General features: G+C 52.0%; 1 protein-coding gene and 1 long non-coding RNA gene across 14 annotated transcripts in view; one reads left to right on the top strand and one right to left on the bottom strand.

Annotated features, from left to right (window-relative positions):
• THAP12 (THAP domain containing 12) overlaps positions 1–16,020 on the top strand; it is a 100,570-nt gene that overhangs the window by 41,659 nt on the left and 42,891 nt on the right. For 3 of the 13 annotated variants that reach the window (XR_014231579.1, XR_014231581.1, XR_014231582.1), the window contains exon 9: positions 14,541–14,635. The exons of 9 other annotated variants lie outside the window; for them this stretch is intronic. The gene's annotated coding sequence lies outside the window, so the exon portion shown is untranslated. Of the gene's footprint in view, positions 1–6,127; positions 6,252–6,765; positions 6,954–14,540; positions 14,636–16,020 lie in introns of all 13 variants that reach the window. One more of the 13 variants, XR_014231580.1, reaches the window with a different exon arrangement.
• LOC309605935 lies at positions 1,103–6,113 on the bottom strand. Its single transcript, XR_014231584.1, has 2 exons — positions 2,009–6,113; positions 1,103–1,295 (listed from the first exon to the last, which is right to left on the bottom strand). It is a non-coding gene; the product is annotated as an uncharacterized lncRNA (long non-coding RNA).

Genomic DNA, 16,020 nt, shown 5'->3' with positions numbered 1-16,020 from the left:
CCCACCCCCTTCCCTCCCCTGCCTGGCAGAGCCTTCTGAACAACCAGCCCCCCACCCCCCTACCCACCCCCACCATCCTCTGCCCAGAGCCAGGGTGTCAGCTTGGATTTGGTGACAGTAGCCCCAAAGGAGGTGTTGGATCGCTGAAGCCCTCCATTGTAGAAGCTCTGGCATCTTCCATGAGCCCAGCCTCGCCAAATTGTCCTCCTGCCAAGCTGGAGAGCGGCTGGCTCCTGGGGGGGACCCACTCCAAGCAGGTAACTCGATCCTCTGCAGCCCAGCACCAGCCTATCTCTGGCCACCAGAGCTGGAACCCTGAAGAGTTTATGGCAACATGGCAGGACCTGTGAGCCTCTTTCAGGGTCAGGAAAGGAGACTACTGGGAGCCCCAGAGCCGAGAGGGGTGGGGAGAATATGGAGCTGACAGGCCAGAGACCCAGGTTCTAGCCTCAACTCGTCACTAATTTTCCGTGTGACTTTGGGTAAACCACCTCCTCTCTCTGGGCCTCAGTGTTCACCTAAAGGAGTCTGATAGAAGGCTGGTTTCCAAAAGCCTGCAGATGCACTGATGGGCCAGGGTCTCTAACAAAAGTCTCCTCGGTCTGCAGCATCCCTTTCAGGTAAACGTCTTACTACTCTGTGCCGGGTGATCAGGGTGCCCGCTGGCTCTGAGTCCCACAACCTGGCCACCTGCCCCCTCAAGCAGTAGGGGGAGGAGGGGCTGGTTGCCGTCTTGGTCCTCAGCCTCTCTCTGCTCTGGTGGAACATTCCAAATTGAGTGGAACTACATTGGGTGTGGCTTCCATTTCCCGCAAGATAACCAAAATGAAACAGGGTTTTTCTCAAGAACTGTGATAAAGCTTAAGAACAAGCTAGATATAGACTCCTAAATTGACAAAACTGATGTATGAGTAATACTGTAATATAAAGCTTTGTTTCTCCCCTGGAATTTGTTTTACTGTCATACATGCAAACTATGCTATTGTAAATTTACCACTGCCCCTTTTTAGAAGGACTGACTGTCCTTTATTGAGATTATGCCTTTCCCATTTTATAGCATTAAAATGTCTTTTAAGATGAATAATGGTGTGATAGTACATGATATTCTTTTTATTTTTATTTATTGTTTTGGTTAATATTTATTTATTTATTTATGGCTGCGTCAGGTCTTCATTGCGGTGCACAGGCTTCTTTCTAGTCGTGGCACGCAGGCTCTGTAGTTGTGGCACGTGGGCTTAGTTGCCCTGTGGCATGTGGGATCTTACTTCCCCAACCGTGGATCGAACCCGCGTCCCCTGCATTGGAAGGTGGATTGTTAGACACTGGACCACCAGGGAAGTCCCCATGATAGCCCTTTGAGTAAACTTTTTACAAATTCTAACATATAGAGTAGTCATGCGCACAAGTGTCCAGCCTGATGCATTTCCACTAAGTGAACAAACTCTGTAACCACCACCCAGATGAAGAAACAGAACGTTGTGGTAATTCTTCTTTTTAATTTTCTTTACTGAGCAAAATAAAATCTTGGCAACTTTACGCTGGTCTCCCCCCTCTTTATGTAAAATTTACTCATCTGTAAGACTTAAAATTTGGCTAGATGATCTCATGTCCCGTGCAGTGTGAGCACTCTGTGGTTCTACCTGAGTCCCTAGAACTGGCATCTTCGGAGATGCACCAACCAGAGGGCAGCAGGCCTGGCCTGGGATTCCACCGCCCAGTCCTGGGGGATAGGGAGGATCTGGACAAATGTCCCTCCAGATGCGGGACTCAGCACCGCTGGCTGCTGGAAGCCAGGGCCAGGGGACAGTGAGGAGGAGTGGCTTTGGGCAGGAGATGCCGGGGATGAATCATTCCTCCCATCCGGGCCTCTCTCTAGCTGCTTTTCATTAGCTATAACTCTTCCCTTCCACCCACCCGCCCTCCTGGACACCTAAGAATCCGCAGGGGCTCTTTTGTGCACCATCATCGCCCCCTCCTCTCTCCCCAGACCCAGAAAATCATTCTCTACCTCTTTTTTTCTCTTGATTGATATATGGGGAAATCCTGGCATCTTTCTGAAAGGTTAAGAAATTTGTTAAAATCATACAGCAGGCTGGGAGTCCAGGAGGCCATATTCGCTCCACTGAGCACATTTATCAAGGACTTGCTTTGTACTAAAAACACAGGTGAAAGTGATTCTAAGGAAGAAGATCCTTTCTGTTCAATTAATTATTATTCTGTTCAATAAGTATGTCCCCAGGCCTCACTAGGTGCTGACCATTCATGCACACAGCAAGTATGTATTGAGCAGCTTCTCTGTGTCACTTGGCTGAAGTCACTGTCCTTAGGGAGTTCATAGCCTGGTGGGACAGACAAAATATCTACCGTTGAAGCCAGGCAGTGATCACGGTAATGACAATGGGATAAGGGATGAGGGAGAAGGAAGAATCCATGAGGTTGCAGGGGCCACAGGAGGCTTCAGGAAGGCGTGGTATTTGAATTTGCCCTCGACAGTTGAATTGCATTCCACCTCCTCAGCTTAGCTCCCCAGAGTCCCCCAGAATGTTCCTCTCCTGCTAGCATTTCAGAGTTGGTCAGTGTTAGGCTAAGTCTTCTGCTGAAAATGACTGCCCTCCTGCCACTAGTGACCTTGGCTTAGGGGCTTTTTGTAACTCACTCAATTTTTAAAAACTTTAGTTGTACATGCACATAGTTTAGAAAGTCTATAAGGCTTGTAATGGAAAATAGTAGTCCCCCATTCAACACATACACACACACAGACAGACCACTTCTCACTCTGCAGAGGCAATTGCTTTCAGTTCTGAATTATTTCCTCATAATGCTACTTCTTGATTTCTTTTTAGTTTTAAGTACCTTTCTCCCACCCACCCACCACCTTTCTCCTTGCTCTCTCCACACCCACATGTCCATTTTGTGTTCCCTGTCATCCTCCCAGTATAATTACATCACAAGTGTGGTTGGAACAGTATTCACTGTTTGCATTATTAGGCAATATAAATGCTGTTGACAAGTGAACCGTGTAATATGCGCTGATTACTTTTCCTTTCCTGCATAACAATTACAGTTATGTAATCTCCTCTCAATATGCTTGAATTCTTTGGATAGTCTACCAATTTCATCTTCTGGAGTCTTTCAACCTGCTCCAGTCAGGATTAGTTACTTTCTACCTCACTACCATTGGCCTGGGGATTCCTCTGCCTCCTGCTTTGTGGCATCTTCTCTTCCTTCGATGCCATGTCCTCCTCTTTCTTGGTTTACTCACTCACTTCTGTTGAAGCACATTCTCCAGTAGCTTCCTGAGAAAATGTGCAAAGAGACCTTACATGACTAAATATGCCTTTATCTGCACCCTTGATGATTATTTGGCTGGGATGGAAATAATTTCCCTCAGAATTTTGAAGGCACATTGTCTCCTAGTTCCCACCTTACTATTGAGAAATCCAATGTCAGTGTGATTCTTAAGCCTTTGTTTGAAGCCTGCTTATTTCTTCTTCTATCTGGAAGCTTTTGTGATGTTTTTGTTCTCAGGGTTCTGTAATTTTGATGTCTTGGTGTCAATCTACTTTCATCAATTGTGCTAAATCCTCAACGGGGCATTTCAATCTGAAACTGATGTATTTCAATTCTAGGACATTTTCTCTAATCCATCTTTCTAAAATTCCTGTTATTCAGATGTTGAGTTCCCTTGACTAGCCCGCAAACTATCGTGTCTTTTCTGTTTTCCATCTCTTAGCCTTTTTGCTCTATTTTCTCAAATTTATATTCCAACCACTTTGTTTTTTTTTAGTTTTTCATTTTCTGCTATTGAAGTTTCCCAAGAGTTCTTCTCCTTTTTTTTTTCTTTCCTGTAGCATCCCATTCTTGTTCATGGATGCAATATCTTATCTCTTAGGACATTAATGACAGTCTTCTCTTTTAAGTCTTCTGCTTTTTGCATAGTCCCTATCTTTCACGTTCCTTTCCCCCCCACCCCGATGTTTGTTTTAACCTCATTCTTTTTTTATAAATTTATTTATTTATTTATTTATTTTTGGCTGCATTGGGTCTTCATTGCTGCACGCGGGCTTTCTCTAGTTGCGGTGAGCGGGGGCCCCTCTTTGCTGCGGTGCGTGGGCCTCTCACTGCGGTGGCTTCTCTTGTTGCAGAGTACAGGCTCTAGGCATGAGGGCTTCAGCAGTTGTGGCTCGTGGGCTCTAGAGCACAGTCTCAGTCGTTGTGGCACATGGGCTTAGTTGCTCCGTGGCATGTGGGATCCTCCCGGACCAGGGCTCGAACCTGTGTCCACTACATTGGCAGGCGGATTCTTAACCCCTGCACCACCTGGGAAGTCCCTTAACCTCTTTCTTATTAGAGGCTTCCCTCAAATGTTTATTCATCCTTTGCTGTCTTCTTATATTTAAAAATGGGACACTAAAAGACTTGATACATGATGATCATGACTGGGGCTGTGTACCGGGATCTGTTGGGCCATTCCATGTCTTTTTTTGTTGAGCTGGTCAAGAGAAAACCTCTTCCAATCTCCTGCCTGGAGGGTACTCTCCTGGCAGCCAGAGTCTGGGTAGCCGAATGGAGAAAGAAGGCTAGAGGCCTCAATATTGAGTACAAAGTGTTCACTTTATTCCTGTTGTCAGAGTGCCCCCAGAATAGAGATCCTCTGTTAACCTCTCCTGAGAATAGACCTTCAGTATTCGACCAGGTGGGGAGGGTATCTGGAGTCTGATTGCTTCTTAAATATATTTTCAAACAATTTTCCTGTTTTTAAGCCTCCCTACCCACCCAATTTCCAGAAGTACCTGGGACAGCCAATTCCTAAACCATATGGGGGTTTCGCAGTGTAAACTGGGCTGCTCTTCAACTTTCTTTATTGCCTGTTTAGGATTCAGTCAGTTACCATTCTTTGTTGGCTCTGTCTGGTTTCCAATATTTTGATAAATCCCTTTACTGTTGTTTTAGTTGGTTTCAGGAAAGACCACAGTGTGTGTTCAACTTGTTATCTTTATCCCATTTCAATTTCTAAATGAACAGCAACATATTTCAAAGCAGGAATTCTCTGCTTCCAATTTACAGAAGTAAATAGAGTGTAACCAGAATATGGAAGAGGGCCTGCAGGGGCTTCCCCACCAGTTCTTTACCTGTTAAGATCTTTCCCGGCTTAAAAAAAAAAGATCTTTCCTGGCTTTAAAAGCCCAGGTCAAAAGCCACTCTTTGTGATGCCTTTCTCAGTCTCGCAAGCTTGTATCTTGTTTTACCCAAGTTGGACTTACTGAGTGATAGACATTACAGAACCTTACAGACATTATTCCACTTAAACCTTTATACTTTATAGCTATAGAGGCTCAGAGAGGTGGATCCATAGATCAAGATCCCATGACTAATGAGTGACAGGACTGAACTCCTGTCTCCACTACCCAGGCCCTCTGACATTATCCCTAACTCAGGGGCTCCCCAAAGGAGGGGCTCACATTCTGGTGGAAAAAAAAAATGGCACATGTACTGCAAAGTCAGCCCCAGGCACAGAAAAGGAGTACCGAACAGGGATAAAGAAGTTGAGTGGTGTGCAGTCCAGAGGAAGGAGGGCTTCATCCCAAGTGACTGAATCAGGGTGGGCTTTACACAGGAGGTGGCATCTGAGCTCATCACCACCACCACCTCAGGCTGGCTTTTCTCCTTGCCTAGAGGACTGGCAGTGACAGCGAATAATCATGATGGTGGTGGTTCAGTGTGCAAAGCATTTTTACACAGATCTCTTTGATATTACAGAACTCTGTGGGCTGAATGTTATTTCTATTTTCGGCAAGAGGAAAATGAAGGCACAGAGAGGTTAATCACCAGCTCCTGGTAACCCAGCAGAAAATGTTGGTTTCGGGATTCAAATCCATCCCTTCCAATTCCAGGTTCCCTGCTTCTGCCACCCTGTTCACTCTTGCTTCATCCTGGCCATCAGTTGAGGGGAGCCTTCCTACTCCGAAATATCTCTTCACCATTGTTTCACAATGTGTGTGTATGGCCCGCCTGTTTTTAAAAGCCGGTTATTGGGTCCCACCCTAGACCTACCTAATCAGTAGGAGATGGGGCCCTGGAATCCGCATTTTAACAACTGTCCCTGTGATTCTTGTTCTCACCTAAGAGTGAACCGCCCTGGGCCCACAGTGATGCTGAACAGCGCAGTGGGCAGAGCGGGGACCCTGGAGTCAGCACTGCCCTTCTTGGCTCTGTCTAGGGACCACCTCAGTTTCCCGCCTTCGAAGTGGGTGAGTCACGCGAGGCTCCGAGGGCCGACGTGCCGCGGGCTGCCCGCCCCAGTAGCACAGGCACGCTCCACACCTGCCTCCCTCCCCAGGCTCCTTCCCGCCTTCATCCACCTCGCCCCGCCCCAAGTGGAAGGAAGCAGCTGGGGGCTCTTTGCCTCCAGGCTGCGGTCGCCTCTAATCGGCTACTGACGCGCCCTGACGTTGGGCGCTCGGGGTCCCCATTCCGCACGCGCCGGCCCCCCGCCGGGACCCGAGGGCACGGCGCTCCCCGGCAGCCGAGGCCCCCGCCTCCCTCCGTCCACCCCTCCAGCAGCCCATAAATATTCCCTGGGTCCGGAGGGGGCGGAAACGGACTTTCCAGCTCCCCTTCTGGCCCTGGCCCGCCTTCCCCCGCGCGAACCATGAGAGGAGAAGCCCGGACTCGAGTCAGCGCCTCTCCGGCCCGCGAAGCCTGAGGGGCGCATGGGCGACCCGGGACTGGGCAGCGGATTAGCTCCCGCGCCCCCGCTCGCAGGTGCTGCCCACGTGCGGGACCTGGGCAGCGGAGGCAAATAGACGCACCATGGAAATCTGCAGGAGGGCTCTGCACTCGACAGGCCTCCTGGGGATATTTAAGAAAAGCTCTGAAAGATGAATGCATGCGATGGACAGAGGGAACAGAATATGCAAAGACCAAGAAGGTGGCAATTGCGGAAATTACAGGTATTTTGTGTTAATGAAGTATTGAGTTCAAGGTGAAACGTCACAAGGCAGGGCTGGAGAGAGTGGCAGGGACCAATCCAAGCAGGGCCTTGTAAACAGTGTGGGGCAAGCACTGTAGGATTCTAAGCAGGACCTGTGCTTCGACCAGATAACTTGCTTTTAAGAAAGACCACTCTGGCTTGGTGTGGGAGGTGGAATAGAGGGGTTGCAGGGCATGAGTGAGGAATCTGTAGACAGAGGTCATGGTGCCTGGCCAAAGTAGCTACAGTGGGAATGGAAAAAAGGGGATGGAGAATTCTGAGTGTTATGGTTAGGACTCAGTGATAGACTGGATGAGATGATGGGTGGGTGGCCCAGCCTTTCCCAAGTAGGAAGCAAGGGGGAGGAGGGTTCCTCCTCCCACAATGTGTCCCTCCTTCTCTATCCATCCAGCTTGGATCCAAGGCCTCATTGACTGACCCCTCCACCTCCAGGAAGCCTTCCCTGCTCCTTTATGGATTTCAGAACGTCAAAACTTGTGTTTGGTTAAATGCCGTCTTGCATTGTTCTAGAATTAATTTGTGTGCATCAGCCTTCAAGGGAGCTCAGCGTAGTGGTTAAGATCACATTAGAATCCTAGCAGTCCTGCTCTGTAACCTGGGAAAGTCATTTATTCTCTCTGAGCCTTGCTTTCCTCATCCATACAGTGGGGTAATAATCCCTCCCTTGAAGGATTCTATGTGCCAGGCATATGGTGTGTGCTCAGTGAGCGAGCTTTTCTTTCCACTAAAGTTGGTCAGCCTGGAAAACCAAACAAAGGTCTCTAGAGTATCTCCTGAAACTTCTTTTCTGGAGCCTTTGGATAGAAGTGACAGAGTGGGGTAATAGAAAGATTTTAAGGCTGGGATTGGAAGGCACGAGGCCCTGCTTTGGACTTCCCATGTGACTTCAGGCAAGTCAGGGCCCCCTTACCCATCTTGGACAACAGGGAGTGGATAAGATGGCCCCTGGAGTCCCCACTGCTGCCCCTCGGTCATCCAGTTTCCAGTGGAGTTCCATAGCTCCCAGAAAGCCCTGAGCACTGAGGGATTAGTGGTGCTCATTCCCAGGCTGCCATGACCTCCTGCCTCCAGCCTGTGAATCTGGCTTCCCCCTACAGCCATCCTAATGGGGAAGCAAAAGTATCCCCCTCTTACAGACCTCTAGAGACCAGAGCGGGGGCTGGTCCTCCAGCAGGGCTTGGGGTCTAGTGGGATTGTGCCTGGGTTTCCTTGGGAGGCCAAGGCACCTGGAACACAAGCCCAGAGCTGCAGTTCCAAGAGGACAAACTGGCAAGGGCCTGGCTTGGAGCAGCTGCAGCAGGTATCAGGGCATGGGAGGTAGGCATCTTGGGAACAGCAGGATGAGACATATGTGAGCAAAGCCATGGGATTTGGGTAGGTCCCAGCTGAAGGAGACATAGCAGTGGTGTTATCACACCCTTTTCTTTGCCCAAATGAAAATTAAGTGAGCCACGATGGTCATGCAGCAGGCTACTGGCAGGAACAAGGTGGTAAAGGGCTTCTGTGTTCAACACAGGTGAACTGAGTCACTGTAATGGGATAAGGCATGGGAAAGCATCTAGTCCAATGGCACTGAGTAGATGATTAATAAATGCTACTTAATTGAACACCAGACCCTATGCTGGGAAGCAATGGGTCACACCCACACTCTCTTTCCTCAAGGAGCTCAGAGCCTGGGAAGACCAAAAGATGTACACAGAAACATCCTTGGCTTATGCAGAGATAAAGGGCAGCCCAGGGACTGGCAGGGGTTACCCAGAGGAAGACAGGCTTGAATCTCGGCTGTGGGGCAGGCTTGGGGCTCAGTGGTAAACTTGGCATGAAAAGGCGTGTTAAGGAAGGCTTCACCGAGGAGGTGACATCTGCAGTGGTCTTTGATAGCTATGCACGAGTTTTCTAAGCCAAGAAGTCAGAGAAGTATATTTTAAGCAAAGGCAAGAGCATATGCAAAGCCATGGGGAAGGGGAAAATATGAAGTGTTTAGGGGGCTGGTGAGTGTTTTGCTGTTTAGGAAATGAGGCTGTAGTAGTCAGGAGGGGCGGGAATGGGAAGGGCCTTGAATGTTAGGCTGAGTGTGCACGGAACCCCAGGGCAATGGGGAGCCATGAAATGTTTCTGAGCAAGAGAATGATGTGGTCAAAATCCATTAGAGAAGGGAACATTCTGTGTTTGGTAAGCCACCTGGAGAGGCCTGGGGGAAGGGGAACTGGGCAGAGGGCCCATTAGGAACCCCTGCCTATGCTTCAATCCCCTGGGACTTGTTTAGGGCAGAGCCAGGCTCCTGGGACTGGTGGCCTCTTCCCACATGAACAGTAGGTGGCGCTGCATCCCTGTGCATCCAGCCTCATGGGCGGTGCTACCTGCTCCACACCTAGGTGGTGAGACCCCTAGCCCTGCTTGGACCCTATCTCTGCTGATGAGGCCCCAAGAAAGGGTGGGGTGGAGCTGGGCTTTGCTCCCCCTCCTCCAAGAGTAAAGAGGGCCACTTGCTTTGCTTTACAGAACCACAGGACCTGTGAGCAGGGAGGGCCTCCAGGGCTCCTCTGGTCCATTTCACAGGTAGGGTAACTAAGGTCCAGAGAGGGAGGGGCTTGCTTGAGCCCCTGAGTGGGTTAGTAGCTCCGGGGTTGTTCCTGTGTGCCAGCCGCGGGAAGTATTCCTGTCCCTTCCTCTTCATGCGTCTCTCGCCAGTTTGCCTCCGCCTTGCCATCCCCACTGCCTCCTTTCCACTCAGTCCTTGACCATCTGCCTTGCCTGGACCACTGTCCCATTCTCCTCACAGGTCCCTGCACGGTGGTCTCTTCCATGCCTGCCTGAGCCCCTCCCCACCCCACACAGCCCGCACCCATCCAAGGATTTTTCTCACACACAGATCCAGCCTTCGCCCGCCCTGCTGAAACCCTTCCCTGCCCCAGCAACCCCGGGGGCTCCTGAGCCCAGCAGTCAGGCCCTGGGAACAAGGCCCACGCCCCTCTCATAGGCCTCATCTGCTCTGGGCCCCTCATGCTGATCCTCCTTTCCCTGTCCTACTGTCAAACTCCTACTCATCACCCATGACTCGTGGGGCTTCTGAGACGTGGAGGTTTAGGTACCCCTCCTGGGCTCCCGTGGCTGTGACTGCACCGTGTGACTGGGCGCCCCTGTGCCCGGCTCCTCTGCTGGGTGACCCAGAGGGCCTCCGTGCGGGGACCCCCAGCTGGAGTTCAGTGCAGCCTCTCTGGGTGACCAACTGACCGATAGGAACGCTCTGGGAGGAGCATTACCAGGTCAGTGCGCGCCGCGAGCCAGGCGCCATGCTAGGCGCTTTTGCACATTCACAGCCTCTCTGTCCACACTACAAGCCGGATGGGTCAGAGGCTGCAGTTATTATCCCGATTTTGCAGAACAGGAAACAGAAGTGCAGAAGGTCAGGCAGTGAGTAAGTGAGGGAGTGGAACAGGGCTCAGCAGGCTGCGGGCAGGGCAAGGCCTCGGGCCACAGCTGAAGGGTAGCGGGAGCCACAAGTACCCAACGGTCTGAGTAAGGCTAGTGTGGGGCTATCAGGCGGCCACTCAGGGTGCCTGGGGTGGACGGTCCTCAAAAGTGAGCTCCCTTCCTGTCTTGGCGCTTGGGGAGCCCCCTGCCGTTCTGAATCAGGCAAGGACCTGGGGCCTGAGTACCAGACGTGTTCACGTGGCGGCTGTGAGGCAGAGAGCAGCGGCCAAGGCCGGGGAAGAGGCTGACCTGGTGATCCAGGGAGGGGCAGGCCCCGCTGGGCAGGCAGCTCATGGTCTGAGATCAGGCCAGGCCAAAATACCAAGACTTTCCAAGGAGCCCTGTGGTGAGCAGGCCAGATGCCAGGAAGCCGGAGGTAAGGCTGCCCACAGAAGACAGGCAGGCAGGGCGGGCAGGACGTAGTAACGAGCTGCAAATATTTGCTGCAGAGAATCCCAGGGCTGGGGATGGGAAAAAGGAGGGGCCCACAGAGTGTCTCAGGCTTCTGGGTCGCGGTATCAATGATGGGAGTGTCCTCAGCTTGCTGTGCGACCTTGGCTTGGTCTAGGTACCAGTAAGGAAAATTCTAGCCTGGAGTCCACCAAGGGGCCCCTGTGTCTGGTGCCCAGTCTTGAAGCCACGCAGAAGTCAGAGATAGAAGGGCCCTCGGTGTCTAAGCCTGGACCCTGTGCTGTCTGAAGGAGAAACTGAGGTGTAGAGAGGGACTGCGCCTGCCCAGTCCCACAAGGCAGGCCCAGAACCCAGGTCTCCTGATTCCCAGTCTGATTTGGTGATGGCTCTAAGCACATTCCCTCCTGTTCTTCTAAGACTTGTGCTCAGATCCTTTGGGGGAACCTTCTGGGCGTCATTTGGTGCAGCCCCTGTGGCCGGACTTAATCCTTACTCTCTAGGAGATAGAGTTCAGAATGCCTTCCTGGCCTAAATCCACTCCAGATGGTGCTGGAGAACTTCTTGAGGCTACCCCTACCCCCTCTAGCTGCAGCCAGGCTGCTTGCGGATGTGTTTGGGGCAGGGCATTGTGAGCAGTTGCTGGTGAGGAGAGGGGTGTCTGCCTAGCTCAGGCTGACACATGCCCACCTGATGGCATCGCTCAGCTTGGTGAGGTCATCCGCTCTCTGGGAGGTTTGCTCCCGGGGCCTCCCATGGGGTCCCACTCAGGTCTTCTCCCAGGCTCAGCCAAGGGGCCCCGCCACTTCTAGAAGGCAACTCTTCCCCTGGGTCATCAATCTCAGGGTGGGACACCTCTTCCAGCTATCCAGTTCTGAATGACAGGGTTTCTGGTCACTGCTCCCCAGCTGTGGGCTGCAGAGAGAATCCCTGCTGGTTTCCTGGGGGGGAAAGTCTGATCAGCCACTGGGATGATGCCACCAGCTCCCCTTGGGGGACTTGAGGGGAAAAGCATCATCCCACCCCAAGTGAGGAAATCAGGCGAGTCTCAGCACACCCCAGAGCCTCTGCTCCTGGCCTCCTGGCTCTTCCTCAGGCCCTGCCTCATCCCTGAAACATCCTCTCCCTTCCCAGGGAAGGGCACACTGAAGGTGCTCGCCCTGATGGTCAGGGGAGAGGGGACAAGCATTTACCGAGCTCCTGCTCGTGCTTGGTGTGAATGCCTTCTCTGGCAGTCCTTGCAGCCACTCTATGTGGTATGGGTGTCACCACTCCCAATGACCAGCTGAGACCCCAAATTTCCAAGCCACTAAGCAGGGGAACCAGGACTTGAATTAAATCTCTCCAAATCCTTACAGAATCAGAAGCTGTCCCCATTCCTGTGTAGGGAAAGACCATTATTGCTGTTTCTTAAAATGATTGTAACTAGTGAGAATAAACATATATTTCAGCTAGCACGTAGTAGGGGCTCAAGAAGTATTTGTTGAGGGAAGGAGTGAGTGAATGAACTAGCTCTCAGGGATGGGGGGCTGGATGAGAGGACCTGCCCTTAATGGTGTTCAGTCCCCACCCAGGGAGGGGGCTGCCCCTTGGGACCCTGAGAGCAGAACCACCTTTGTCCCTCACATCTGGCTGGGGTGTCATTTCTTCTCTCGTGCCCTCCACCATTGAGGGGTAAGCAAAGCAAGTCTGAGAACCAGGATTTGGGTGGGGACTGAATTAACAGTGGGATTTCCCCTCTGCAGGCTCCTGTATCTTGCCCTTTCGTGTGGCTCTTCTACCTCTGTGCTCCTCACGCAGCTGGGAATATACCCCTGGGGGCCCCTCCTCTCCCATAGTCTCGACCTACTCCAGAAAACCTCTTTGTACCCAAGCCTGGACTGGGCTTTGCTCTCTGCTCCCCAGCCTTGTGAATTGTTGTCACAAAAGTTCCATGTTGTCATTGACTAGTTATGTGGTTGTTTGCCCATCAGACTGGGAGTTCCCTGAGGGCAGGCCTTGACTGATTCCTCTCTGAGTCTGCAGCTCCCATGATACAGCCAGGAAGGAAGGTTGTTGAATGAGTGAATAAATGAATGAATGAACGAAAGAATGAATGGATAAAAGAAACAGGCAGCGAAAGTCTCCCCAGTTGGCAAGCCTTGGGCCTCAGTTCTACCACCAGCTGCCGGGTGACGTTGGGCAGAGCCCTGTTCCACTCCGGTTTCAAATCTCCCATCTGCCCACTGGGATGATGGGACCCTCCAGCCACCCCTCAGAAACTGGGAGTGAGGGCAGGGCTGCGTGCACAGGTGCATGCTCAGCGTGAAGCTGCCCCCTACTCCCTGCCCCCTCCTTGTCCCCTCAGCCCTGAGCTCCATGAGGCAGGGTGCGGGAAGGACCCATCAAGTTGCTTTAGCTGCTTCACCTCGCCTCATCTCAGAAATGCTCCACATCAGCTCTGATCTCTCTGCCCTGAGCAAGCCTGCTTGGCCAGCGGACCCATTGACAGCAGCCAGGGCTTGCTGGGGACAGGTCCTGAAATCAGACGGTGTCTGCAGTGCTCTGCAGGTCACCAGGCCTGTGCCCCTCCCAGCAACCTGGGGGCCAGCCTCTCTGTGAGGAAGGTGGGACCTGCAGAGGGAGGGGCCAGACTGGCCCTTAGCACTGAGTGACCAGCGGCCCAGCTGGGAATCTGAAATCAAGTCTTTTTTTTTTTTTTTAATATTTATTTATTTATTTATTTTTGGCTGTGTTGGGTCTTCGTTTCTGTGCGAGGGCTTTGTCCAGTTGCGGCAAGCGGGGGCCACTCTTCATCGCGGTGCGCGGGCCTCTCACTATCGCGGCCTCTCTTGTTGCGGAGCACAGGCTCCAGACGCGCAGGCTCAGTAGCTGTGGCTCACGGGCCTAGTTGCTCCACGGCATGTGGGATCTTCCCAGACCAGGGCTCGAACCCGTGTCCCCTGCACTGGCAGGCAGACTCTCAACCACTGCACCACCAGGGAAGCCCTGAAATCAAGTCTTAAACTCCAAACTGCTTTACTTCAATACCCAGTTCTGCCTGAAGGTGTGAATTTGGGCAAGTGAGTGATTTCCTCTGGGCCTCATTTCTTTATCTGTTTCAGGAAGATTACTGTTGCCCAGTATTCCTGAAGGTGACTGTAGAAATGGAGAGGCTGCTTGTGGAAAAAAACTCTAGACCGGGAGCCAGGCCTGGCTCTTCCTATCTCTGGGCCTCAGCAACTTGCCTGTACAAATGGGGCTCTGACTATGCCCTGTTCCTCTCCCTTCTCCCCTCTCTCTCCGTCAGCCTCATAGAGAAAGTGGTGGCTACAGTAGTATCCTGCGTACTGGCCACTTTTCAGGCCTGGGCTGGGCTGTGGGCATCGCAGCCTGAGAGATCCCAAAGTTCTCCAGGGGGAACACATCTATCCTTTAGTCTGTCCTGCCATCCATCCTACCATGCATCCATCCATCCTTCTGTCCATCCATCCATCCATCCATCCATCCAGCAAATATTTACCCAGCAGGGTCGCTGTCCCGGGCCTCGGCTACACTGTGACTGCAGAGCAGATCCCCACAGGGTCTCTGCCCTCAGAGACTCACAGTCCATCTCCCAGCTGCCCCCACGTCTGTCTCCGCAGCCTGGACTTTATTCCCAGATCCAGATTTTTATATTTCACAGATGCCTGAACTTTACCCCTTGGATGCCTCCAGGCTCCTCACATCGGAACACTTGAGCATCATGACCTCCACCTCTTTCTCTGCCAGTTTCCCCAGGTGAGTTAATGACCCCTCAAATCTCAGCATCTTTCCAGGCTCCTCTCTCCCTCTCACTCGCCTCTGACACGCAAACAAGCAAGCTGTAAACTCTGAGGATACTACTTCCAAATACATTTCTGCTCTTTCCAGTTTTCTCCATCTCCATCATCACCACCCTCATTGAACCCTCATCACTCAAGTCTTATTTACCCGACTGGTCTCTCTCACCCATCCTCCATGTGGCAGTGGGATATCTCTCCAAAGTGCACACCTGACCATGTCTCTCTCTGCTGAAAACTCTTCCAGGATCCCATTGCTCGTAGGCTAAAGCCATGTTCTATGGGTCCACGACCAGCTGTGCCCAGCCTTCCTTTCTGCCCTTGGCACCTGCTTTACCCTTGGGGAGCCGTGGAGGCAGCGGAGCACTGGCGGGTCTGAGGGGTACTTCACATAATTAAATGATCCAGTGCAGGGGCAGTGAGTGGTTGATCCCTCTGCCAGGTGGCCTCACTTTGTGGTTAGAGGGACATGGCAGAAGCCACCTCTGGGGGACACAAGAGGGCGGGAGAGATCTCGCGCCTCCTGCTGGTGTTTCACAGCCTCAGAACTGTCCTCACTCAGCCCTTGGTGCCATCCCTGGTCCCCCATACCTTCAGAGGCACAGCCTGGGTACTGGCTGAGAGCCAGCAGGTGAGGTAAGTATATGTTTTAGCGGAAAGACAGGTGAGCCAGAGCTGGGCCCTGACATTCCCAGGATCATGGGTTAGACAGGATAAACAACAAAGCAAAACAAACAAAACACCCAACTCACCAGCCATCTAGAAGTATTTGTCAAGTGCTTTACCTGAGCTCTGTATACACTGCAGGTAGTTCTCACAACTCTGTGAGATTTATTAGCCCATTTTAAAGATGAAGAAACCGAGGCTTGGAGAGCCGCAGTGACTTGCACAGCGGTATCCAGTGAATAAATGGTGGACAGTAGGAACCCGGACAGGAGGAAGAGAATTCAGAATGGAGAGTAGGAGTGGGAGCCAGGAGGGAGTCCCTGACTTGAACCACCGCCACTTTCCTGGAGCCCTGGCAGCCCTCTGGGAGGGTGGAGAGGAAGCCCCAAAAGGCCAGGCCTGGCCAGGCCATCTTGAGTCCATGCCTGGAGGTGTGTTGAGGTGAGACAGGTTAAAGCTGCCTCAGCCACAGAGCCCTAGATGAATCTTGTCTGAACTTTCTTCTGCTTCTGCTGAGCCCTGGGTGTTGGGGGAAGAGACTAAGGGGGAGTAGACCCCCTCCCCCCACCAGCAGGGCCATTAGCTACAGAACAAGGAAAGTTCCATCCTGGGTAAGGAGGCTAGGGGCCTGATTTCCCACGTCCCAGCCCTGGGTGGAGATTCTCCTTCTAGGGCTAG

Source organism: Balaenoptera borealis (genome assembly GCF_965194805.1).
Source record: "Balaenoptera borealis genome assembly, chromosome: 11".
Classification (NCBI taxonomy): Eukaryota; Metazoa; Chordata; class Mammalia; order Artiodactyla; family Balaenopteridae; genus Balaenoptera; species Balaenoptera borealis.
The sequence above is the reverse complement of the archived record's forward strand: the minus strand, read 5'-3'. Positions and strand labels throughout refer to the sequence as shown.